At 37.6% G+C, this 10,096-nt stretch overlaps 1 protein-coding gene across 3 annotated transcripts in view; it reads right to left on the reverse strand.

Moving 5' to 3' along the window:
- G2E3 (G2/M-phase specific E3 ubiquitin protein ligase) overlaps window positions 1-8,961 on the reverse strand; it is a 61,674-nt gene extending 52,713 nt beyond the window's left edge. For 2 of the 3 annotated variants that reach the window (XM_029952688.1, XM_029952685.1), the window contains exon 1: window positions 8,847-8,961. The gene's annotated coding sequence lies outside the window, so the exon portion shown is untranslated. Of the gene's footprint in view, window positions 1-4,801; window positions 4,822-8,846 lie in introns of those variants that run through there. The other variant, XM_029952687.1, reaches the window with a different exon arrangement.
- Window positions 8,962-10,096: the final 1,135 nt, after the last annotated feature.

The raw sequence follows: 10,096 nt of genomic DNA on the forward strand, positions 1-10,096 counted from the left end.
AAGTCGGGCACTCAACCGACTGAGCCACACAGGCGCTCCAAGAGAGACTCTTAAATACGGAAAACAAACTTGAGATTGTTGGAGGAGTTGTGGGTGTGGGGTGGGCTAAATGCACAAGGGGCATTGAGGAGGACACTTGTTGAGAGGAGCACTGGGTGTTATTTGTAGGGGATAAATCACTGGATTCTACTCCTGAAATCATTATTGCACTATATGCTATATAACTTGGATATGTTAAATTAATAATAATAATAATAAAAATAATAATAATAAATACAAATAAAATGGGTGAATTTTATTCTGTACAAATTCTACTACCAGAAAGATATATAGTTAATACTTGCACTAAAAAAGATATTTGCTTAAATTAAAATGAAAAGTAGCATGTAAAGAGCTTGTAAGCCCCCACCCCATCCTAAAAAGAGCTGAAAAGACTGAAAAATCGACATTTTTTTGATCTGTAAGAAGGAGGGACACCAGATAAACCACTGCCCTCAAGAATGGAGAGACAGGTGCGTACAGGAGTCATAGCTTAGTTTAGCAGACTTACCAGGTGGAATGGCTGTGGGATCCAGTGCTGGGGTAAGAAAACCTGAACTGTAATTGACTCATGGCTGGAGGCTTAGTGTGTACAATTTTGAAAGTTAAAAACTTCAGGGGGCCCAGTTTTGGGACTTGTCAGGATACTGCTGAGATTTACCAGCAGGATCTGAGCCAGGATATTGACCAGGATCCCATAGTAAATATAAGAGAAAAATCTTGTCATTCTGGCAGGAAGATGGGTAAAGGTACCATTCTGAAATATGCCAAAGCATTCTGGTCTTCTTCATAAGGCCTGCCCTCAGGAGAAACTAGTTAAACAGAGCTAACCTGCTAGAGTACTATTAGAGCATAACTGACCTGACTCCAGCCTAATCCATCCTTTCCAACATAAGGGGATATGTGGGAGAAGCTGAGAAATACTTCTAAGTTTACAGACCAGGGACTTAAGCTCATGAAAAGACTAAGATCTAATCACAGAACTACTGAAACTTCCCCTTCACCCACACCTCACCACCACATCACTAATGGTCTATTTACAGTCACATCATGCATGGCTATCAAGAAAAAATTACAAATCACGTGGCAAAAAGCACAATTTGAAAAGACAGAGAGCAAGATCTGAACCAGGCAGGGCAGAAATGTTGTAAAGATCAAACTGGGAATTTGAAACAACTACGATTATTGTGCTAAGGGCTAAGTACACAGTATACAAGAACAGATGACAACATATGAAAGTAGGTGGATGGAAATCCTAAGAAAGAACCAAAAGAAATGCTAGGGATCAAAACACATTGTAACAGAAATAAAGTATTCTTTTGATGGGATTTTCCTCCTGGCTGAGGGAAGAATCTCTGAGTTTGAAGATATCTCAATAGATACTTTGAAAACTGAACAAAAGAGAACACACACTGGGAAGAAAAAGTATCCAAAGACTGTGGGACAACTACAGAAGGTATAACATACATGCTGGGAATATCAAGAAAGAGGAAGGAACAGAACTATTTAAAATGACTTAACGATAGGGGTGTCTGGCTGGTTCAGAGCATGCAACTCTTGATCTTGGGGTCATGAGTGCAAGCCCCACACTGAACATAAAGCTTACTTAATTAAAAAAATTTAATAACAAATCACACTGTCAAACATCAAACCACATATCCACTAAGTTCAGGGAATACCAAGCAGAATAAATGGCAAAAAACCTATACCTGGGTATATCAAACTACAGAAAATCAAAGCTAAAGAAAAAAAAACCCTGAAGGGGGAGGGGAGAAAACATCACCTATAGAAGAACAAAGGAAGGAACTGCATCTCATGTCTCCTCAAAAACCTTGTAGGTAAGAAGAGACTGTGGAGAAATACTTAAAGTGTTAAGGGGGAAAAAATTCCAATCTAGAATTCTGTATCCTGCAAAATTATCTTTCAAACCTTTTTGAAAGTGAAAAAGTAAAGTTCTTCTCAAACACAAACTGAGAGAATTTGTTGTCAACAGATCTGCCTTATAAGAAATGTTAAAGGAAGTTCTTAGAAGAAATTTTCCGACATTCAGATCTACATAAAGGAAGACCACTGAATAATAAAAACTTTTATTTTTCTTATTCTTAATTGATATAACAGACATCAGTTATATTCAAAATAACAACGACAACAAATTCAATTATTGTATGAGTTGTAAACATATACTGCAACCTCTAGGGCAACCACTAAAAAAAGTTAAAAAGGAGAGGCACCCGGGTGGCTCTGTCAGTTAAGAATCAGACTTTAGATTTCCGCTCAGGTCAGGATCTCATGGCCAGTCATCAGACTCTGCGCTGACAGCACGGAGCCTGCTTAGGATTCCCTCCCTCCCTCTCTCTGCTCTCTCCAACTCGTGCAAGTGCATGCATGCTCTTGCTGTATTTCAAAATAAATATTTTTTTTAAATAACACAAAAACATTTCAAAAAAACATTAAAAAGGAAATATAGCTGATATCCTAAGCAAGGAGAAAACATAAAAATCATATAAAATGTTCAATTAAAACCGCAAAAGACAGAAAAAGAATGGAGACAAAAGAGGAACAAAGAACAAGGACCACAAATAGAAAACAGCAACAAATACTGTAGACAGTAATCCAACTGATTGTTGAACATCAATGGTCTAAATATATCAATTACAAGGCAGATATGATGTTACCTTAATAAAATTTAAGTTACAAAATAAGACTTGTCAGGGTGGATTAAAAAATAAGACCCAGCAATGTTTTCTACAAAAAATCCACTTTAAATATAAATTAAACACAAATGGATGAAGAAAAATATACCATGCTAAGACTAATTAAAAGAAAGCAGGAGTAGCTATATTAATTTTAGATAGAGCAAACTTTAAAGAAATTATAAGGGATAAATACAGAATTAAATAATAATAAAGGGGTCAACTTTCTAAGAAGACTTAACAGTACTTAACATATACACACCTAACACAGTGTCAAACGATGTGAGGCAAACTATGAGAGGCAAAAACTTATAAGATTGGAAAGACAAACAGGCGAATCCACGACCACAGACAGAAACTATAAAACCTCTCTATTAGAAACGGACAGAGCCAGGAGGCAGAAAATCAGTAAGGAACTTGATTTGATAACTGAACTCATCATCATCATCATCAAACAACTAGATATAATGAACTACTTTATCCACCAAGAGCAGAAGCAGATTGTTCTCAAGCTTACAGAGAACAGTCACCAAGACCATGAACATATTCAAACTTAAAATCGAAATCATACAACGTCTGCTCTCAGGCTACAATGGAATTAAACTAGAAATCACTATCAAAAAGATAGTGGAAAGTCCCAAAACGTGTGGAGATTACACAACACATTTTTAAAATTACATAAGGGTAAAGAAGAAATCTCATGAGAAAATACAAAATATTATGAACTAAATGAAAAATGAAAACATAACTCATCAAAATTTGATGGATGCTATGAAAGCAGGACTAGAGGGAAATTTGTAGCACTGAATGAATATATTAGATTAGTAAAGATCTAAAATCAATCATCTAAATTTCTACCCTAGGAAACTAAAAAGAGTTAATTAAATCCAAAATAAGCAGAAGAAAAAATGTAATAAGAATTAGAGAAGAAATCAATGAAATTGAAAATAAGAAATCAATAGAGAAAAAATCTATAAAATCATAGCTGGTTCTTTGGAAAGATCAATAAAGTCAGGAACCTTCCAGCCAGGCCAAAAAAAAAAAACAAAAATCCGAAAGGACACAAATTACAAATATCAGAAATTAAAGAAGGATATCATTACAGATTTTATGGACATGAAAAATATAATAAAGTAATACCATGAACTCTATGCTCACAAATTTAATATTCTAGATGAAAAGGGCCAATTCCTTGAAAGACATATTTTGCCAAAATTCACACAAGGAGAAATACACTTGACTGTATCCGAGAAGCTGAACACAGTAATTAATAACCCTCCAAAACAGAAAGCACCAGGCCCAGATGGGTTTGCTGGTAAATCTTACCAAACATTTAAGGAAGAAACTACACCAATTCTCAACAACTTCCTTCAGAAGATTAAAGCATAAGGAATGCTTCCTAGCTTACTGTATTATGTCACTATTACCCTCATAACAACATCAAAAACATGACCAAAGAACTACACAGACCATTATCTATCAGAGATACAAAAATTCGCAACCAAATATTAGCAAATCAAATAACAGTTTGTTTATGTATTTATTTTAGAGAGAGATGGAGAGAGAGCAACCCGGGGAGAGGGGCAGAGGGAAAGAGAATCTTAAGCAGGTTCCAAGCTCAGCAATAGAGCCTGATGCTAAGGCTCAATCTCACAACCCTGAGGATCATGACCTGAGCCAGTCAAGAATCGGTCATTCAATCGACTGAGCCACCCAGGGTCCCCAAATCTAACAATGTATTTAAGAAAGTATATACAACAACCAAGCAGGATTTACCTAACTTATGCAATCATGCTGCTTGGTACTTACTCAAAGAGGTCAAAACTTGTGTCCACACCAAAATATTCACATGGATATTTACAGCAACTTTATTCACAATTGCCAAACCTCAGAAGCAACTAAGATGTCCTTCAGTAAGTGAATGGATATACATACTATGGATCATCCAGACAAGGGATAAATATTATTCAGCGCTAAAAAGAAATGAGCTATCAAGACATGAAAAGACAAGGAGAAAACTTAAAAATATATTACAAAATGAAAGAAGCCAATATGAAAAGACTACATACTGTATGTTTCCAATTATATGATATTCTGGAAAAGGCAGAACTCTGAAGACAGTAAAAAGATCAGTGGTTGGGGAAAAAGCAAAGGAACATAGCTTTAGAACAGTGAAAATACTCTCTGTATGACACCATAATGATGGATAGCTGTCATTATACATATGCCCCAATCCAAACAATGCACAAAATCAAGAATGAACTATAATTTCAATTATGAATTTTGAGTGCTTATCATGCGTCAGTGTAGGTTCAACAATTTTAACAAATGTGCCACTCTAGTGGAGTGTGTACATAATGAGAAGAAGCTATGTGTGGTGGGGGGAAAGGGATACATAGGCAATACTATTATCTTCTCCTCAATTTTGCTATGAACCTAAAGCTGCTCTAAAAAAATACAGTTTTAACAAAAAGAGAAAATGGAATAAAATTATAAGTTTACACTGACTTTTACAACTAGTCTCTGGAAAACAGTTTCCTCTCCCCCGCTGTTTACTGGCTACCTATGCCACGTTTTTCATATTCACGATTCCAGTGTGATCTCAGCAATATAAAGACCTTTTTTGGCTTGGCTCTAACATTTTTTGGAATCCCAACTCCAAAACTCAAGAAGAAGAATATGAATGGTCTAGCCTGCATAGGATATTCAGCTCTGATTCAAACGCCTGGTATGACTCTGGCTGGAGAAGGTGTGTGGACTGGGAATCTAAATTAGGAGCATAAGCTTCTTATACCAAACCCTACCCAATGGTCTTTAGAATGATGTCCTTATATTATGGGGCAGCTTTTAAAAGAACAGGTGGGCAAAGAGATCAAGTAACAGTTATTCAAACTCAAAGGAAAGCAAATTTTGCTGTTTTTTAACTCCTCAATATGTTCTTAATTTAGAATTGAATTAATGTAGAAATGAATATTCATGTATCTACAAATGATACATCTCTTACAGTTATCTAATTACACTTAACAAATATTCTTACTAATAAAATTCCACCAGGAGGAAGTTAAATGCAAAAAAACTTTTTTAACTTACAAAATGTTTTGATGCCTAGTTTCTTCACCTTGATATGGGGAAAATAATAAAATGACTATAAGGATTAAGTGAGAAAATATGTACAAAGCATCTGGAGTTCCATGAATGTTAACAAATGCTGCTCTTAATTTTTTCCCATTCGATATGTCTTCTGAGCCTATAATTTCTATGCTTATCTATGAAATATACAAACCATACGGTATCACTAAAATCTCTACTTAACTACCCAGAGTTACATACTATCACCTCAGAAACAATTTAAAAACTTCAACACTGACATGAGACAATGTGTTAAACAACTGTTAAAATAATAAGCACTCACTGAACACACAGTTTCAGAGTACGAGGACACTCACTGTTCTGAACCAAGAAATTGCAGATATGAAGGCAAACATGACAAGATCTCTCAGTCTGGTGCTATGTTTACAACTAAATTGCACTGAGGAAGAAGCACTCTGCCTGGGGAAGTCCAGCACTTATTTGAAACCCACAGGGTAAAATCTTAAACATAAAAAAGTTGATGGCTAACTATACATAAAAACAATACAGATGTGAGCAATGGTAGTAGTATGAATAGAACATCACAGATTGGAAAAGAGGGGCAGAAAATTATGAAGATGCTTGCCAACACAGGTTTTATGCAGAAAAAAGAAAAAGCTGAGAAATCTGATTTATATTTGGTAGACAAACAGCCATCAGAGATTTTTAAGAAGCAATATTTGGAAGGATAGACTGCAGAGAGAGGCAGGAAGCATTATTTAAAATAATAATAATAACAGGGCCCCTGGGTGGCTCAGTCAGTTAAGCCTTCGACTTTGGTTCAGGTCAGTCTCACAAATCCATAGTCCATGGGTTCCAGCCTTGTGCCGGGCTCTGTGCTGACAGCCCTGAACCTGGAGCCCGCTTTGGATTCTGTGTCTGCCTCTCTCTCTGCCCATCCCCCACTCACACTCTGTGTGTGTGTTTCTCTGTCACTCAAAAATAAAACATGAAAATAATAATAATACTAAAAAAGAGGCATAATCTAATTAAATCTAGTTTCTGAACCTGGTTCAAATATTTTGGTAGTTAGGAGAACTGAACTCCGCTTTGCTTCCAGTTTTCTTATCTGAAAATAGGACGTATTGCAGTGTTATATGTGAAGGTTGAGATAATGTATGTAATGTGATCTGTACATGCTTAGTAGTTCACTAGGAGATACATGTATCATTTACTATGTGCCACACCCTATTCTAGGATTCTTGTATGTGTAGAGTCATTTGACTCTCACAATAATCCTACAAGGTAGGTATTGTTACTATCCCCATTATATAGTTCAGGAATTTGAAGTATAGAGAGGTAAAACAGCTTGTTTGGGTCACACAACTACCAAGTAGTAGAGATGGAATTCAAACTGAGGCAATCTGCTCCAGTTCCAGGCCCTTCACCAGCATAATGCCTCTCTAGAAAAGATCAAGTCAGGGCTCTTAAAACCTTTGTCAAATGTTCTAACCTTCCAATTAAATTTACAGATTCCTCAACACCATCCTCCAGACTTACTGTATCACAATCTATGAGATCTGAAGTGTAGGAATCAGAATTTAACAAACCCTTCGATGTCATGTGTACACAATAAAATTTGAAATTCACTAATGGTTTAGGTAGAAATAGCAAAAACTAAAAACAAAAACAAAAACCGTCCAGGTAAGGACAAGCAACAGATTAAAATGTAGAGACTAATTTTTTTTTTCAAATTACTATCTGCTCCTACCTTCTAAAAAAATGAGAAGAGCTGTGTGCAATTCTTAGGAAAATATAGCTCAAGTCTTCGCTGCAGTCTCACACAAAATGCCTAAATTTCAACAATCATAAGTACTCAATACTGAAATCTATTTTTCTTGGTTAATAGTGAAACAAAAGTCCACTCGTAGGATGGGAGAGCAGAGTAGGCAGTAATGGATGAAGAAATGTCTACTTTTTAAAAGATATGTATACATTTTTATGGTATGATACCATAAAAGAAACATAAAATATCAGGTGTATGTTTAAAAGAAACAAAGTATCAGTTCCTATAAAGCAACACAAAATTAGTCTGACAGTCTTCAATAACGTAAAATTTCTCTACATTTAAACTCACTTATAATCTAGACGTAGGGCACATATTCAAACTATTCCAGAAGGCATGGCTTTGCTATGGGGTTAAATAGTTTATTTGAGGCAGTTCACCACTAATAATAAAACAACAACAAAACAAACAAAGCCCAAGAAACATTAGTAAAGCGTTTCCATAATGACGCCACAATAACCCAGTTGGCCGATGAATGAAGGAGGTGAAAAGGTTAACTCTGTAGAGCTCAACTAAACCTTATCCCTATTGTTAGTAAACTAAGACCTTTGTAAATTACCGCTGTTACCAGAGTCAGTTTAAATGAGCAAGAGTCTCGGATTTTTGCGGTAAACGAAAAATGCCAAACGTGAAGGGAAAATATCCGGGTTTTAAATACAAAGGATACTCAGATTTCAGTTTAAATCCCCACCGGGCATTGCAAAGACTGTCACTTCCCTGCAGTCCTCATTCATAAAGACTGTTTCGAATATCCCTCTTGGGGGAAACGCAGAGCCACGTAGAGCACCTCATTCTAAACCTGCCCCTAACCTTCCATCTTTAATAAAGGAAGATTCTTTTACCTGTGGTAACGCTTTTGCAATTAGATTTAACTACTGTTGCAGCTTCACCATTCGAGTCCAATTGGGGGAAATACTAAACTATGTTTACCAAAAAGTCAGAGATTAAACAAGGCTTAATCTCGGGGGCGGGGGGACTCGGAATCCTCAATACTCAGAGTTGGCTCCTGAGCGCAGGCCCGCGAGACACTTCTCAGCACCTCGACCTCCCAAAATATCCACGCCCGGCCCCACCACCCGATACTCCCAAAGGCCCTCCAATTTCCGCTACACTGTCCCGCCTTTCGACCCCGATCCCATCCGACGGTCCGAATTCTAACCCTGGAATACTCAGTTTCCTCTCCTTCCCCATTCACTCACCAAGGTGCGCTGGGCAGAAGTTCCAGAACGGTGGCGTCAGTTTTCCTTTCTTTCGCAAAGCCGCAAAGTCGACCTCGAGCAGCCCCATCCAACGGCCCACAAGATTCAAATTCTCCCACTTCCGCCTGCCATCCGGAAAGCGGATTAAGCTCCTCCCCCCGCGGGGGCGGTGTCCGCGGCAACGCGGGACTTTGTGGGGAGGGACTAGGCGCCACTAGCTCCTCTCTGGTGGCCTTCTGTCTCTGCTGTGCTACCTTCGCCTCAGTCTTTTGTCTGACTCATTACTTACGTTCATAGAAAAGTCCAGACGAGGAGTTGGTGTTTCTGCCCGGTGACTCTTGAGGGGATACACTTGTCTCTCAAATAGAGACGCGTCTTTCAGGGACTGGGGACAATGAGAGCACAGGCGTTTTTACCCCTCCCGTCGCCCTCCCGTAAACAACAGCTACGGCCCAAAGGAAAAAACAAACCCTCCACAAACCTGCGTTTCCTGGCCTTCCTCAATCCCGGCACAGTAGGACATTTAACCTCTTTCCCTCCCGTTTGAGGAAGACAAAAAGCCAAGTGCACCAATCACACTTATTCGAGCCACAAATTAAAAATTAGTGACCGGAACTTGAGGATACGTGTTAGAAGGTGACAAATCTTTTTCTTCGCCTCTGATGAGACTATTTAACATGATTATTATGTAGTTGTCCTGTGAGATTCCTGGAACAATGGTGTCATTTTTCTTTACCAAACCGCTTCTGAAAGGATATATGTGGGAGCTATAAGAAAGGAAAAGACCGAACATGCCTTGGGCCCAACCCTCCACAAAAGGAAACTAAACTCTGAATTTGGCGCTGCCACCAGATCATCCTCATATCTAATAGTATTGATTTACGTAAACATCATTTCAAACCAAGCCATGACAGAACACCCTCAGCCTCTGTCAAAACTGCCATTTGAAAGATTCGATTTCTACAAATTTATTTTACAGATAATCTGACAGAAGGGAGTGTAAACCTATTAACTGGTGTACTGTTTTTTAACAGTGGAGAATAGGAAATATCAAGTGTCTACCAGTAAGGGGTATAATTAAATAAGCTATGATACTTTAGAATCTGATACACTGGCATTGTGCAGGCACTAAAAATATGCAGATTAGTAGATACTCAAATGAAATAATGAAAAAAAATCAGCTGTAGAAGGACTGTATACATAGTATCCTTCTTTTAAAGTATGTGAATGCCTGGCATACAAAATTTCTG

The sequence above is a fragment of the Suricata suricatta genome, chromosome 9 (genome assembly GCF_006229205.1).
Source record: "Suricata suricatta isolate VVHF042 chromosome 9, meerkat_22Aug2017_6uvM2_HiC, whole genome shotgun sequence".
In the NCBI taxonomy this organism is placed as follows: Eukaryota; Metazoa; Chordata; class Mammalia; order Carnivora; family Herpestidae; genus Suricata; species Suricata suricatta.